This window comes from Mugil cephalus, chromosome 13 (genome assembly GCF_022458985.1).
Source record: "Mugil cephalus isolate CIBA_MC_2020 chromosome 13, CIBA_Mcephalus_1.1, whole genome shotgun sequence".
Classification (NCBI taxonomy): Eukaryota; Metazoa; Chordata; class Actinopteri; order Mugiliformes; family Mugilidae; genus Mugil; species Mugil cephalus.
In genome coordinates this window covers 2,449,815-2,467,191 of record NC_061782.1, presented here as the reverse complement: position 1 = coordinate 2,467,191, position 17,377 = coordinate 2,449,815, and the positions used below count along the sequence as shown (strand labels likewise).

At 42.0% G+C, this 17,377-nt stretch overlaps 1 protein-coding gene and 1 long non-coding RNA gene across 2 annotated transcripts in view; one reads left to right on the top strand and one right to left on the bottom strand.

Moving 5' to 3' along the window:
- The window catches only part of LOC125018609 (NACHT, LRR and PYD domains-containing protein 12-like), a 107,281-nt gene that overhangs the window by 57,767 nt on the left and 32,137 nt on the right, over nucleotides 1-17,377 (bottom strand). The window lies entirely within an intron of this gene.
- Nucleotides 2,966-5,742, top strand: LOC125018624. The gene is made up of 2 exons (XR_007113971.1): nucleotides 2,966-3,025; nucleotides 3,773-5,742. It is a non-coding gene; the product is annotated as an uncharacterized LOC125018624 (long non-coding RNA).

Genomic DNA, 17,377 nt, shown 5'->3' with positions numbered 1-17,377 from the left:
TTGGGAGCAGAGGGAGATGAGAGAAAACCTGCCGCCAGCCCCGGCCGCCATCTTGGATCATTTTATAGGCGTCTTCTGTCAGCCGCGGCCAATCAGAGTCCAGAACCGGAGCCTCCCATGCCAATCATCTCCTCCGTGCAGGACACACCTGAAACAAACTACGACTAGAGTCGTAACATGAGTGACGTCCTCCTTATGGGAGGCCACTCCTTCTACAGCCTTTTTAACGTCATCTGTGGTCCATGTTCTGTAGACCAGGATGGTTTGTGGCTGATCATCAGCTACGTTTGGGTTTGCTACTTGAATCATTGGATATGCATCAGCTTCAGTAAGTGATGAGTTTGTTAGTGGTGCAGATGGTCCTGGGGAAAGCAGCTTCCCCATCGTTTTTGACCATGTATAATTTTTCCCTTTTGAATGAGTCGTTTGTGGTGTTTCCTCATATTGAGGTGGCGACTAGGTTGGTAGTTCTGGATACAGCGTCTGTGTTACAACCTCTGACGCTGCAGCAGCTCCTCCTTTCTCATCTTCACTTTCCTCCTCTCTCCGTCTATCCTGCCTGCTATTTACTGGTCCTGTCTCATCGTCGTCTTTTCTATGGAACAACAGTTCTTCAGCTTTTTGTTTCTTTGCGCATTTTAGGTCTTCTTTTCTTTTTCCTATCTCCCTCTTCTTTTTGCGGCAACCTTCATCCAGTGTTCTGTTACCTCGTATCCTTCCTGTTTAATTTTTTTAGAATTCATTTTAGTTTTTTCTTTTCATTGCATCTTGTAATGCGGTTATTAGTTGAGTATTTTGTCGGCCGTCGAATCTATAAAATCCAACTTTTATCCATTTATCTAGATGTTTTATTTTATCAGGGCCCTGTTTTTCTATAAACTTCCAATCTTTAGACTGCAGTTGTTCTTTAGGATCGAATTTGCCTTCCCCTTTTCCCATTTTTGAGAATTTGGTCCAGTTTATTAACACCTAGGGTGTTCAAAAAACTGAGTTGTGTTCAGTAGGGCAGCGATCAAACTACCTTTTGTGGTAAACCTCGCTTCAAATCTTTCGAGTAGAGAGTTTCTTGCCTTTGCATCCACAAGAGGCTCGCTACTCACAATCCTACTGTTTTGGTATGAGATAAAATACCTAATGGAATTTTAATCTCCAATTGCACGCACAATCGCTCACATTTTTCAACACGGAATTTAAGCGTACATACTGCAGGACTCCGTCATCCTATCACTCATACTACAGAATTTAACTGCGCTAGAGGACTCCACCATCCTTTACTTTTTCACGGAATTTCTTGGACTCCACCATCCTTCTGTACCTGCTAGTGCCTAGGATTTCCAGGATTTTTCTACGCACAATGACCCTCAGTCATTCGCCACAAGGGAAATTCCACTCACCAATGTTGTCTTTCCCCTTCACGACTACCCTCAGCCGTCGGATCCCAGCAGGCAGGCTGATCTCCAGTCCCGGAAAGGGTCTGAGAAACTCTCTCTAACGGAGTTCTACTGTGGCCACGGTCTTTTCTGGATTTCACCGCACCTGCTGGAATCTTCAGGCGTGTTGGCATCCGGCTCGAAGGACCAAATAAATGTCAGGTTCAACAACCTAAAACATTCATAATATTGCACAAAGAAGAGTAAGACAAGAGTTACTTTTTACTCGCGAGGAGAACAGACAGAGATACCTTCAGTTACAATCTCCTACCGCTCTGAAGCATACCTTGCCGTACCCACTTTCTTTATTTCCTTAGGGTGGTTCCTGATTACAACAGAAGTTGCAGCGCTAATGGGGAGGGGGAGCACATAGCTGCAACTTCTAAAACGATACAAGCGCTATCTTCTTGGTACATGTTTACTCACTTTGACCTTGTCCTCGGGACGGTATGCTCCATCTTCAGCCGTATTTCTGCGGCAAAGACGCACTTCCTGCATGTCACTGATGGCTCTGGGATGACTCAGCAGAAATCGCGTCCCCCCTACTTCTCCTTCCTGCAAAGCAACTCTACAGACATATACTGTTGCACATTGGCATACTAGGAGGTTTATAGATACCTAAACACTCAGAGTAAATATGGGATAACTTATGTACAATAATTCCAACAAGCTTAAAGGCTGTTAGGACACAGTAATGTTGAGCTGAACATTTAAAACCTGAACACATCTGATTGAATTATTCAGGATTTAATCTACATCTTTTATTCTTTATTCAGGTTGATAAGCTGCTGTTTGTCAGAGATCAGCTGTGATTCTCTGGGACCAGCTCTGAAGTCCAACCCCTCCCATCTGAAACATCTGGACCTGAGTGGAAACAACCTGAAGGATTCAGGAGTGAAGCAGTTGTGTGGTTTTCTGGAGAGTCCAGACTGTAGACTGGAGACTCTGGGGTCAGTTCACTGTCTGTTACTGTTGTAGATCTGATATGTTTAATCACCAACTGAATCTAATTCATGTTCATCCAGAACTTTCCTCCATGAATCTGTAAATGTCCTTTAGTTCAAGACGAGTTCACTGAAAGTAATTAATCAATGTCTTAGTAAATATCACAATAACAAATAACTTGATAAAATCTCTAAATGGGACTTAAGTGAATGTTTGAGCTGGACACACCTAAATAAATGACTAACAATTCAACAGTTCATTTTTATTAACTTTATTTTCATCGTGTAAGTTTGTTTCACAGAAGTTCATAAGTATTTGACTCGGAGAAACTGTAGAAAATGTCCTCTGTTAGTTGTTAAAGTCAATGAAGCTTAATGGCTGTTAGGACACAGTAATGTTGAGCTGAACATTTAAAACCTGAACACATCTGATTGAATTATTCAGGATTTAATCTACATCTTTTATTCTTTATTCAGGTTGTGCGGCTGCAGTTTGTCAAAGATCAGCTGTGATTCTCTGGTCTCAGCTCTGAAGTCCAACCCCTCCCATCTGAAACATCTGGACCTGAGAGACAACAACCTGAAGGATTCCGATGTGAAGCAGCTTCTTGATCTTGTGGAGAGTCCAGACTATAAACTGGATACTCTGTTGTGAGTAGAGGGTTCCAGTCAGTCCATGCTGCTTTCATCAGTATCGTCCTAAACACAGTTAGTATCAAAGATCCAGTGTTTCCTGTAAACCTGCAGCTTCTCAGTGAAGCTGTGAGAGGAGAATGGAGACAGGCTTCAGGATTGGACAGAAAGACAGAGAGAGAGAGAGAGACAACAGTCAGCCAATCAGATGAGCCAGAAGCATGTTGTGATCATGTGTTTGAGTTGATGTGAAGACGACTGTTGTTGTTGTGTTGATGTGTCCAGGAAATAAAGCTGGATTCCAGCTGACAGCCTTCCAAGATGTATAGAGACAGTGGTGGTCATTCATCACATCTGATCAACAACTGATCACATCTCTGAGATCAGTCTGACTGAAGCCTGCACATCACAGAAGCAGCATTACGTTTAGTAACCATGAGTTTCTTAGTCAGCTGATCTTTGTTTCCATGGAGCAGCAGTAAATCCATCACTAAAGTGTTGGTGCAGTAATGAAGCGTTCAGGACTCTCAGCAGTTTCTTAGTGAAATCTGCAGAGGAAACAGACTTGATGCTAAAAGTCTCTGCAGGTCTGTGTGTGTTCACTCCAACACGTTAACATGAAGCTGAAAGGAAGCTGGCTGAGCTCCACAGCTGCTCCACTGCTGCTCTGAACAGGACTCAAGTCCCTGCTGCTCTTTCTACTGGATGTGATGATGAAGGGAAACACTCCTTCACCTCCTCTCTTCTTTCTCCTCCTCTCTACAGGCCATGGAGGTGGTAACATTAACCAGGAGGGTGTGTGTTGTGAGAGGATGAGCTGTGTCCTGATGATCCAGAGGTTGAAGCAGACTCTGACTGGACCATGTTACTGGGAGGTGGAGAGGAGAGCTTCATCCACATGGTTATTTAAGACCAAAAAAAAATACTCATTTGTGGGGATTTCAACATTGATTTGCTGATTCTAAATCAGCATAAATCAACAGATGAGTTCATCCAAATAATGTATAGTATGAGTCTGAATGACATCAGTGATCACCTGCCTGTCTTTCTTGTTAATGAATGTAATTATATAACAATGAGGGAATTAAACGAAATTAAATATAAGAGAATAAGTTTTACATTCCCAGATCTATATGATAAGCACTGCCCTCTTAAACAATGTAACACCAAGAACCATTTGGCAGAAAACCCATGAATGACCAAGGGGCTTCAAAATGCCTGTAAAAAATGAACTGCTTGTAGAGACTGTTTATAAAATAAAACAAAAGAGGCAGAGTTTAAATATAAGAAATATAAAAATCAACTGTTAATTATAATGAGAGTATGCAAAAAGGATTATCAAACCAAACTATTAGATATATATGGAATATATTAAATAGTATTATTGTGGTTGATGGTTCTAAAAGCTTCTTTGTTGATGTTGGGCCCAATCTTACTAAAGACATAAAAGATACTGGAAGGAAACCAGCTGAAATGGAATGTGATGAGAGAAATGTAGATTCAATGTCTTTGGAAACTGTTGATAAAATGGAAATTATTGCTGTTGTAAATAGAAGTACCAACTAAACTTGTACAGATTGGAATGACATCGATATGTCACTGGTAAAGAAAATAATTGAGGGAATAGCTGATCCATCAACTCATACATGTACGATAGGCTGTATTATTTAAATACTGCTGAGCCTATAGATGAAAGTAAGGATGAAGATGGGTGTCATGGCTGTTATGATTCACAAACATGGCACCAAATGTTGGGTCACTGTAATTATGACGATGTGTTGGAGTTGGAAAGTGTCACAGAGGAGATGAAAATTAAAGGGAAAACTGATGAGTCCAACCTGAAATGTGAGGTCTGTATCAAGGGAAATCTGCTGAGAGCAGGAACAGAGAACCGGATGAGAGAGCAACTGCAGCACTTGCACTTGTACGTACAGATTTGGCTGAGCCCTATAGAACCAGCAGCGACAGATGGGTTCAGGTGCTCATTGGCATTCAGGTGCAATCTTTGTGTGTTTTTTGAAAGCCAAGAGTGACACAGTCAGAGCTACAGAAAAGTTTATTGCTGATGTTGAACGTTATGGGAAAATCAAATGTATTAGATGTGATAATGGCACCGAGTTTACGTCAAAGGAGTTTCAGTCACTAATCAGTAAAAATGCCATTAGACATGAGACCTCAGCCCCTTATTCTCCCCATCAAAATGGGACAGCTGAGAGAAAGTGGAGAAGACTGTTTGAAATGGCCAGATGTATGTTGATTGAGAGTAAGCTTCCAAAAGAACTCTGGACATTATGCAGTTCAGACTGCTGCAGCTGTCTGCAACAGGTGTTACAGCAAGCGGACAGGACAGACTCCATACTACATGCTGACAGGGAAAGTGCCTGGTCTGTCAAGGATGAAATGTTCTCCGTCAGTATGTTATGCACACAAATCTAAGAAAAAGAAGCTGGACTCACAGTCTGAAAGGGGGGTCTTTGTTGGTTACCACAAGAATAGTCCTGCATATCTCATCTTCTACCCAGAAACAGGGAGAGTACTCAAAAACAGGTTGGTAAAGTTCATCAGCAAATGTGTGAATGAGTGTCAGACTCAGACAGACCAGGATAGGAGTGAATACATCCTGTATAGGGAGAGGGCTGAAAGCACTTTTCCAAAAATTGATGCAGTCAAACCAATCACACAGGAACTTAAAGCTGAGATTTGTGACACAGACGTCACTACAGGTGAGGGTCAGAGTGTTAAAAATTGCCCGATATCCAAAGAGGGAGAGGAGACCACCTAAGTACTAGAATAGATTATGAGTGCAAGATAAAATTGTATGATGGTGGCCAGAGTTTAACTAGTATGGGACTAACTGTAACCGGGTATATCAGATCACCTCCAACTCTGAAGGAGGCCATGAACACATCACAATCACATTTTGTGGGTTAAAGCTATGAAAGAAGAAATATGGATTTCTCTGAAAATAAAGTGAGACATTTACACCTGACCACTTTGCAGAAGGTAAACCATGGCAGTGGGGGAAGATGGGTTTCTACTGTAAAAGAAAAATGTTGGATGAGACAAAAACATACAAAGCCAGGTATTGTAGCAAAGGTTAAATAGTCAAGTTGCAGGATTGATTGTAACCAAAACCTTTTCTCCACTGCTAGTGTGACATCTGTGCGCAGTCCTGAATGCCGCTTGCAGTGCAGCATGTCTTAGAACATCACCAGATGGGAATTTGAAAACTGCATACCTGCAGCTCCCTATTGATTGGGAATGGACAGGAGCAGCCTGAGTTTTGAAGTTAAATCAAAGAAGCTGAGAACAGTCTGCAAACTTAAACAGATCAATGAATGGTCTGAAGCAGTCCGGGACGAAATCCGGAACAGAATGCTTCATGATTGATGAAGTGAAAATGGTTTACATACATTAAATGTTCCTTTCAATGTCGCCTTTACGTTGTGAATACTGTATGTACTGTAAGGCTCTACTGTATTTCTCACCAACTTTATCAGTAAAGACCTCATCTGTCTAAAAAAATATTCAAGCTTCTGAGGACAAATGGGGAAATGTGTTTCTGATAAACAGTTAAAGTGATGTTCCAAGTAACACTTGTTTGAGTTGCCAATTATCTCCATTGCGTATTTATTCTGACCTTAGCACTAGCTCAGGTCCATAGAATCTCATGGTAAGTTTTTTTCTCTTGTACAAATGCTGGCTTGCAACGCTGCACTCTGACACAATTTCCCCATTTTGCTTCCCCTGTCAAACATCTTGCCACTCATCACCGTTCTTTCTTACCTGAATGCCTTTCCTGTGATGATGCCCACCTCCAGCAGGGTTACCATACTCTATCCTAACATCTCACTTAACTACGTGAGGTCACTTTGTGTGGGTCACCATATTCCTAATATGACCTGTTTCACATGAAACCTGTTTTTCCCTCAAATGCAATACATTGATTGTATGTGATTAAGGTTTGTCTGTCCTGAGTTTGGTAAATGGCAGCCCATGTCCTGTATGTAGTGTCATATACTCTACATGTGGGATACCATGATCAAAGGTTATGTATGAAGTCCCTGCAAGCAGAATACACTACTCACAATAAGTTAGGGATATTGGTGAGATACTCAGCTGGATTTCATACATACCTGTTGTTTTCACCTCAAAGATATTTGGATATGGAGGCAATGTATTGGGGTGATAGACACATCTCATTTTGTGTTTTCCTACCACTCATGGTCCTCACGGTGTACAGTGTGCCTTACATAATTGGGCCAAAACCCAAAAACTAAAAGACAACGCTTTTCCATTGTGTAATCAATTTCAACATTCTCGTGGTATAAAACGTATTGTCCCAGTAAGTCTCATTCAAGTTCATCATCAACAGCCATGAACAACACGACGCACTTAACGGACCAGCAGCGCCCCTGCCATTAGAGCTCCATCGGGTCGGTGGCAGGCAGTCAGATGTTGCGTCTAGAGCTTGGTGTGTCTCAAAGTGTCATCAGCAAGACTTGCATCAAGAACACAGAACTACTGGCAGAGTTTGTGACGGACCAGGAGTGGAGCCCCACTAGTGACAGACCACAACGATGACCATTCACCTAAGGAACCTTATGCACTCAGACATCGTTATGCAACTGCCACACAGCTGCAGGCCCGTTTACAGATGTGAGGGTAAAGAAACCTAGGTTTTCCAGACAAACCATTCGCAACCGACTCCACAGCTTTGGGCCTGAATACCAGACGAACCGTTGCAGGTGACTCTCCTGCGCCACTGGCACTGCCACACCAAGACCAGACCGCCGTGGAACGTTTGCAGTGGGCGCAAGACCAAGTGACCTGGACAATTCAGCAGTGTTCTACTTCCTGTTCACTGATAGTGTCTGGTCCCCTTGCACAGAAATGAACTTCATCAGCGTTGCTGTGAGAAGGCGAGTGAGCGATTACGACAGAGGTCAACAGGTCCCCAGGGTTCGGTTTGGTGGAGGAGGTGCAACAGTCTGAGCAGCCATCACCAGTTCAGAGCGCAAAACATATTTTGGTTTATGGCAGATGTCCTCAGTCACTGCACGTTCTTATTCCTCAGAGAACATCATCCCCCAATTTCCACCAGCACACCCCCAACTTTTCTGTTCATAGGATGTATCAAAGCTCCCACCACATACTCGTGCCAGAATTGGTCACCAGCTCGACTTTCAGGAAGTCGGGAGTGCCTCGTATGTATCGCCACAATGTCCCCTTACCTGAAAACCCCATAGAGCACTCTGGACCAGCTGAAGCAGAGACTGGAATGATACGTACCCCACCCCCACGTGACCTGGTACAACTGCATGTAGCTCTGTGGAAAGAGTGGAACGCATTGCCTCAGAACAACATCATGAGGCAAGTGAGGAGCATGAGACGTCGCTGTCAAGCTGTCATTGCAGCAAATGGTGGAAACACCCACTACTGACACCTATTGATCAGTTTTGATATTTGGGGCTATCTTGTTTATTTTCTAAATTTTGGGGGTAATAAATACTAAACTAATGAAAATGGTGTTTCTTCTCATTCATTATTAGTAATATGAAAGGGAACTTTTACTTATTTCATTAAAATTCAGTCCAAATAGGAAAAGCACTCATGAAAAAAACAATATCCCTAACTTATTGTGAGTAGTGTACTTGAGTGTAAATTATATTGTCTAGGCTACTATTTCTCATCAAACTGTGATTAAAGAAAACCTCAGTGTACACGTCTGCCATATGTCCGCCCCTCAACACAATCCTGCCCCCCTCTCACCACCGCCCATAAAATTTTTCTAGATCTGCCCTGCACTCCATGCATCTCCATCTTGTCATCACTGCTTTGTCATCATGCATCGATGCTCAAGGACAAATATCCTTCCACTTCCTCTGGATATAACTCACCATGGGCCATGTTGTTCTTTGAATCCAAATCAATTTAACAGTTAGAATAGATGAAAAAACAACTTACAGAAATTGCAAAGTGAGCTATGCTGAGCTGTGATAAATGTCTGAACCATGGTCTCAATTTCAGCCAAAAAGCATAAATGTGTGGCTTTGAAACATGATGTAAAATACTAAAGGGTTTTGTTTGTTTCATGAAACAAGAAGGAAAATAAAAGATTTGTGTAACAAAAACAAGATAGTTACTGCATAACTGGGACAGTAAATGATAATATAAGTTCCATTTCTAGATAATATCATAGAAACAACTCACCATACATAAAAATAACACTGAAAAGGAATAAGGGTTATTTTTGAACCATGTTGTGCATTAGAAGGGCAGTGGACTCAAAGGGGGTTTATTTCAAAAAGTAAAAAGGTAAAAAAGAGAATAAGCCATGTTTTTTTATCAAAAACAAGTTTAATTGAGGAATACCTGGAATACTGAATGGATGAATGGAAATATTTGCAAAGATATAGGAGGAAAAACTCAGTCCTTTTGACGTTGTGGCATCAAGGGTTAAAGACGAAAACTACGCAAAAGCTATAAATAAATCAAGACGACTCACAATAAAATATTGATCCTCCTCCGTAATCATTGTTGAGAACTATTCATCTCAGAGCAGTTTATAGAAGATAATAATATCTGAAATAAACGCTCTGTTTTGCTGCCCCCTGGTGGTGAGCAGTGTGTCTTTTCACTCAAGGACCCTCGCGTCTTGTCCTCCACTGTTTACACTTATGAACGGACCGTGAATCGCGACATTGCGTCAACAATCGCTCGACTATGTACAGTGTGACTCCTGAGTTTGTGATGCCAGATCGGCGTTTAACAGGTAAAATCTGACAGGTTTGAATTTTATTTTGCGCTAAAAAAATACAGTTGTGACAACTCTGTTCTGTTCAGGATGATTTCCGCTGGTTTTTTCTAATAACAAGTGATGCTGATTTGAAACCAAACTAATATTCCCTGGTGGTTGTTGAACAGCACTCACTGGGCTGGAAACCATCAGCCTGTATCTGGCAACACGACGAGTTTCTGGGTTGACTTTTACTTTCATCTTTCTCCAGGGTCGTGTCGCAGATCTTTTTCCTCCTTCTGAAGGTAATGAAGCAGTTTGTGGTGTTTTCTCATCATCAGCTCATTCAGCAGAAATCTGCCGCTCATAATTCACGTTTAAACTCAAAGTCACAGCTGAAAGGAAAGAGTCTGATCAAACTCATCCTCCATTTGTGTCCTCTGGTCCGTTGTTGTCACTCGGTGCATGACTATTATTGAACGGTGGATTTTCTTTCCTTCATCTTTCATCGAGGACAACAGTCCATGCTTTTATTTTGAAACTGTCTGTAGAAGTTTGATGTGCTTTTGGTAACGTAAAGAGCTGAAAGTAACTAAAGTCTTTTATCCTCCCAGCTGATAATAGCTCTGTCTCAGTGTGGTGGCATTTCCCTTCACTCCTCTCTTCTGTCTCTCACACTTTTTACTTTTTTAGAACTGATTACAGATACAAATAATAATAATAATAATAAATAATAATAATAACAATAATATTCTTTGTGAAAACAGACTTGGAATCGATTTTGATGTGAAGACGATTCTAAAAGACACACGTCTAAGATCAGAAAGTATCGATATTTCCTGGATAGTTAACACATCCCTACCAGCATGACGCAAGTAAAGACAGACTGGAGGAACTGGACCATGACACTGGACCTGGATGGACCCGGACCCAGCTGTGTGTCCTTGAAGAGCGACCAGACTCAAAGAACTTTTTGATTGGTTTTAAAGAGACGTGTCTGGTCCAAAGAGGTAAGTGTCAGTTGAAGCTGTAAACAATGTAAAGTAACATGCTGGTGTCTGGTGATTTTGATTCCTTGGGGAGGAAATATCATATCTTTACTAAAACAGAATTATCTGACAATTCAGTAAAAAGAATCTACGAGAGGATAAAAGACCTGAAGTGTTGTGAAACCTAAGTCCACTGTTTCTACATGCTACAAAGGGCTAAACTAATATTGTATGAAGTGACAGTCCCACTTCCTGTATCATTAGAAGACGGCCTTGTTCACAAGTGACCAGGATGTTTCATTCATACAGGACAGAAACTGTTAAAGTGGCATCACATTAACACATAGGAGTAAATGTCTGAGTCTAAACTGAGCCATGACTCTCATCATTGTCACAGGAATGAACCTGGACCTGAACCCCAGCTGTGTGTCCTTTAAAAGCAACCGGTCCAAGATCATTATTGCTAACTTTAAACAAAACGTCAGGAGGTAAGTTGTTTGACTCCTCCACCTGAAGAACCAGGCACCAGGTTCGCAGAATGTTTCGTAACTAACCACCAGTCAGTCGGCATCGTAACAACAGGGTTGTTTTAATGTCTGTAAAAAAAGATCAGACTTTTAATCTATAGAGATAAAATGTCCAATTGTATTTATTTGAAAATAACATGCAGCCAGACTTGAATTCCACACCGAGGGGTCCCAGCCCCTTCACCACTTTCCAAATTATCCTCTTTGGAAGAATTTGCTTTCAGCAGAACAAACATTTAACATGACAATAAAGAACAGACAAACATACTGGTGTGAGCAGCAACTTACAGTGGATACAAAGTCCAACAGTCCATAAGGCACCAAGGGTAAAGACAACCACTGGTCAGTTTAAAATTCTTAAAAGATACATGATAAATAATGAAATAAAAGTGGCAGCAACACGTTAACGCCCTCTTCTCTGTGGTGTTTCTATCCCGGATGGAGAGCAAGCACAAGGAGAACTTGTTTAGAGGATGAGAATCATTCCATACGAATGGAACTTTGTTTTCTTAAGTAACCTGAATTTTAAAGAACTCATCTAGACTGTTTAATTTCATCCCAAGCTACTTTACAATTTAACACAAACCCATTGTCTCTAGGGAGTTTTTGTTCTTGTAACCATAGTTAACCATAGCAACCAGATGACTGAGACGGATGAAGCATTGTAAAACATAGTCTCAGGCTCCTGTCTACCATCCTGGATGTTTGGTGAGCGTTCTCAAACAGAAAGAGGTTTTTGCTGCCTTTTTTTACAAGCACCTCACATTTCACATCAAATTCAAACCAGCCTCAACTGGCTGGTTATGATAACACTATAAACCTCCTGAGGTAACTGGGACGGGCGTCTAAAATCAGTACAAACCTCCTTTGTTTTAGAGAGTTGGAGTTTGCATGTTCCTCCTTGTGTCTATGTGGGTTTTCGACCAGGTATTCCGTTCCCCCTCCACCCCTCCAAAGACATGCTCGTTAGCTGATTGCTGACTCTAAATTGAGACCTAGGGTGAGTGTGAATGGTTGTTTGTCTCTGTGTTGCCCAGAGATAGACTGAGACCTGTCAGGGAGGATCCCGCCTCTCGTCCAAAGAAGACAGCTGGGATAGACTCCATCACCCCACGACCCTAGTAGGATAAGAGGTAGTAGAAGATGAGAGGAGATGATTTGGAATGAGTTGATTTGGAAGCTTTCTGTGCACCAAGATATAAAATCATCCAGAACCTTGAACCGTGAACGATGCAACATCACCAGCAGCTGACGATGACGGGATCATCCACCATAACTTGAATCTGTCAGTGTGGTTGCTACGACATTCCATCTGTATGTAAAATATATAAAGGGCAGACAACACCATGCTGAGATGACTGGTGAGGATTTTAGTAAGGCTGATAATGTTTCTCTTCACTCGTACTTGTTGTGATCTATTTGTGAGGAATCAAACATCCAGCCCACAAACACGAATCCAGACCCAAGAACTGACAAGTTTATAGCGGTCAAAAACATTAGGCTGGATCATGATGAATAGCTGACGAAAAGTCCCAAAAAGCAGTCTAGCAATGGTTCTATATAGAAGAGGAAGGTAGCTGTGGCGTCTGTACGCCTCTGGTAACTCTAATGTGAATTGGAGTGTGTCCGTAATGCTCAGTTTTCATGACTATTCTCTGCCTTTAACCAGTTTTCAATTGTTTCGTACCATGGAGTTAATGCCACCTGGCTGGAAATCATTGAGTTTGGTGAGATTATTTGTTTTGGTAATGGGCACCAGGACAGACTCTTCCATAAAGATGGCACCTCCTACACAAGAGTACATGTTAAAATAAAGTTAAAAATATGAGGCAAGCTGCTCATCACAAACACGTAATAAAGATCCAGCCTCCAGGAGCTTTTCCCTCGTTTACCCTCTTTCTAAAACACCTAAAACATGTGGGAGCAAACAGAGATGCAGAGGAAGAGGACATTGTTTGAATGTTTTGAAGCTATAAACTAAATGAACTTGTCTGTCGAAGTGTAATCAGCGTTGTGTCTCTGGAAGCTGTTGAACCTTAGCAAGAAAATTAACATTTCTTTCTTGTGTTCATAGCAGTAGTTGGGAAAACACAGCCTTAGAAGAGATGATCAATAAGCAGAGCAGTGTCTTCAATCTTGTAATGGATGAGAGCTAATTGTTGATGATTGGTCCACAGAGTCCACCAGCAGAGCTCAGAGGTGCTCAGTGGATCCCAGTCTACCTGCAGCAACAGACACAGCTGGACTCCATCTTTCTGGTCTGTACATGTACAACAACTACTTTCCATCATGTCCATGCTGTTCTTTGTAGACAAGGATTGTCATGTGTCCAACATGGACTGATTTTTTCACATGGTTTCAGTCTGCTTGTGTCATTCATATCTCTTCTGTTGCAGCGCTGAGGACACCATCATGAACTTTTGTGAAGAAGGAGCTGAAGAAGATCCAGAAGTCTTTCACAACTCCATATTACACAGAATGGCCAGAGAGTCAAGGGAGGATAGGAGGGTTTGGAGGGTGAGGATGAAGACTGAGGAGGAGCAGCAAGATTTTATTCCTGAAGATGACAGTGACCTTCCTGAGAAAGAAGCAGGAGAGCTGGCTGACTGTCCAGCAGAGCATAAGAGGTTTCTCTAAACATTGAAGCTGCTGGAGAAAATGAGACATTTACTAATGTCCTCAAGAGAACACAATATAGTTCAAACACCATTCTTTTCGAGCAAGACATGTTGGAAATACTTAAACTGGAGAGTTTATCATTTGTCTTATTTGTTGTTTTTATTCATTCAGGACTTAAAGCAGACTTAAAGCTGCAGTTTTGTGGACGTAAAGTTAAATTCTGTCTTAAGGAGAAGTTCAGTGTGTGTTTGAGGGATTGCTAAAGCTGGAAACTCAACCCTTCTAAATGAATCTACACAGAGCTCTACATCACAGAGGGGCAAGGGGACTGCAGAGGTAAAGATGAACATGAGGTGCAGACAGATTGAAACAGCATCCAGTGAAACGCACCAGATCAGAAACAAGCATCAGACAGAAGACCTCTTAAGCCTCACCTGGAAGACCTGGACCAATCAAGAAGAGTGATGACAAAGGGAGTGGCGCATTGGGAAAACGTCTTAACACCAGAATTCACTCCTGGAGCCTGGGCTAAGAACAAAAGCAACCAGGACATCCTCTTCAATATTTCCATTGACATTTCAGAGAGCATGTATGTGGTGAAAGGAGAAAGTTCAGCTTGTGGAACTTGTTCATCACTTCTTCACTGAACCAAAGAAGCAGAATCTGCAGCTTTGAAGACTTCCCTGCTTGTGTTCATCTTGACGTCTTGGAATGAGTGTCGACTTCCTCCTGACTTCCACAAGACTGAGATCCTGACCTGAAGTTACAAAGTCCACCTCAGTGGATGTGCTGTGACAAACCTCATCAGCGGAAACTGCTTCCCTCTGCTCGCCACTGAGGATAACACACGACCTCAGCAGCCAATCAATCCCCTCTGAGTGTGTTGACATGGCGACAGAGGTCAGAGGTTCGACTGACCCCCAGAAGGAGGAGTACTTCAGGAAGAGGTTTCAGAGATGAGGAGCAGGCCAGCACATCATCTCCCACATCAAACATTCACGAAGCCTCCACATATGTGTCACATCCCTGTCTTCTGCTGATACGCTATCAGTTCTAGGAGGATGTGTTGAAACCAGAGAGGAGGAGAGCTGCCCCATGCACCCTGACTGAATGTACAATCCACTTCCTGGTGGTTCAGGCCAAAGTCAAAGTGTCAAGTATGAGGAGAGCTGAGACAGATCACACTGGGATAAAAAGAGCAGGAAATGATTGAGTCTCTGGGAAAACTGGCTTTTGAATCAGCTGCTGAAATGAAACCCTGATCTTCTATGAATCAGAACCTGACAGAGTGTGGCATCGATATCAGAGCAGCCTCAGTGTACTCAGGAGTGTTCACACAGAAACTTAAGAGGAGAGAGGCCTGTACCAGGACAAGGTGTTCTGCTTCGTCCATCTAGCGTTCAGGAGTTTTCTGGCCTTGCAGTCACATGACCACTGTTACACCAACAGCAAGACAGAGGAGCTGCGAGGACTCCTGGGGAAGATACTACAATACCTCACCTCTGGATGAGTTCTGAACAAGTCCATGATTATATCCCTGGAGAGTAAAAATGGGTCACCTGGATCTGTTAGTTCGCTTCCTTCATGGCCTCTCTCTGGAGTCCAACAGAGACTCCTTAAGAGTCTGCTGGGTCAGACCAGAGAACATCCAGAAAATCACCAGAAAAACCATCAACAACCTAAAAGATGAAACACTGATTAAAGTCTTCCTGACAGAGCATCAACATCTTCACTGCTGGATGGGAGATGAACGACCACTCTAGTTCATCAGGAGAGATCGCAAGAGTTCCTGAAGTCAGAGACAGATCAGAGAAGGAACTCTCGGAGAACCACTGCTCAGCACTGGCCTACATGCTGCAGATGTCAGAGAGGTTCTGATGAGTTTGGACCTGAATCAGTTCAACACATCAAAGGAGGGCCAGACGGAGACGATCCCAGCTGTGAGGAACTGCAGAAAGTTTCGTTGAGTACCCTGATGTGATCATTAACAGAATCAATCAGTGGGAGATTAGTATTTAGTATCTTCTGACGTTTCTCATCTTCATCAGTGTTCCACTTGTTCCTCCTCAAACATTAGTCAGTCGTATTTACATGCCAGATGTTCTCCACGGTGTAAAGCAGTTATTCTAGTTATTGACTCTTTTCTTTCAGTTTCCTCTGTCTTAATATTCTCCCCGTCTCCTCTCTTGCATCCGTCCATTAAGTTTTTTGTTATTCAGCTGAAGCGCCTCTGAGCCTCACGTTACAATGATCGAGAGGATATTGAAGGCTTTTCTAGAGTACAGATAATCCTGAAGTCAAGTGAAGTGGCTCCACATCAACATCTATCTAAAGCTTGTAAGATCAACATCGAGCCACCGTAAACTACTGATCACAGTGGGCATCAGATGCTTAACAGAGAAAGTGTCGTCAGTCTGAGAGACATGTGAGAAAAACAAGACTTCAGGTCACAATGTACATTTATAACGATAATGACTTTAACAAGCACACCAACAAGCTAGACAATCATTCTTCTCTAAAATTTATCTAATGAAAATAATCTAGCTAATAGTAAAGTGCTTTTCCTCCACTGTTGACAACTGTTAACCCACCATCCACCATCCCTCTGAAATGTTGTCCTCCAGAAAAATGTGATCAATTTGCTTCTTTCTTAATAACAAAATCATTACTAATGAACTTGACAATAGTGTTGGTCCGACTCAGGTCCACGACCTGCTGCCTGGAGTGTCCAAGTGCCATCAAAGATATTAATCAATGGATTGTCAGAAAAAACTTTTGACAACATAAACAAAGACAAAACAGAAATACTCATCTTTAGGCACAGGCTCAGAGAACTGAAAATCTCAGCACATCTCAACCTCTCCTCTATCTCTTGACAGCAAACTGTAGAAAGGAATCTGGGCGTAATTATCGACAGCAATCTAAATTTCCAGAAGTCATATCAATCTCTTACAATATTCATCTTTTAATCATCTCAAAATAACCAAATTGAGAGTCCCTTTCTGTTAAAATCAGATTCGGAAAATGAATCCACGCATTTAAAGTAGATTAGATACTGAATGTTTTATTCACTGGACTCCCGCATTCGTCTCAGAGTTACAACTAATTCAAAATGGCAGCTGCACGTATTCTGACTGGAAGCAAAAAATATCACACATCCACACCTTTATTAAACTTTGCACTGGTTACCTGTTAGAACACCAGAATGAGTTTGAAAACACTGCTCCCTGGTTATAAAGCACTACATGGCCTAGCACCTCAGTACATCACAGATATGCTCATCCACTTACAACCCAGCAAGAACACTTCGGTCAACAGGCTGTGGCCATTTACTGATCCCTCGCACCAGATCCAAGAAGGAGCACTTTTTAGTGGATATGCCTCCACAAACATGAACACCTTGTCTGACACAGTTAGACAAATCAACATCAAGTACCATCTTTAAAAACAATTAAAAAACCTGTTTTTCAACCCGTTCTGCTGAGTTTCTGTGTGT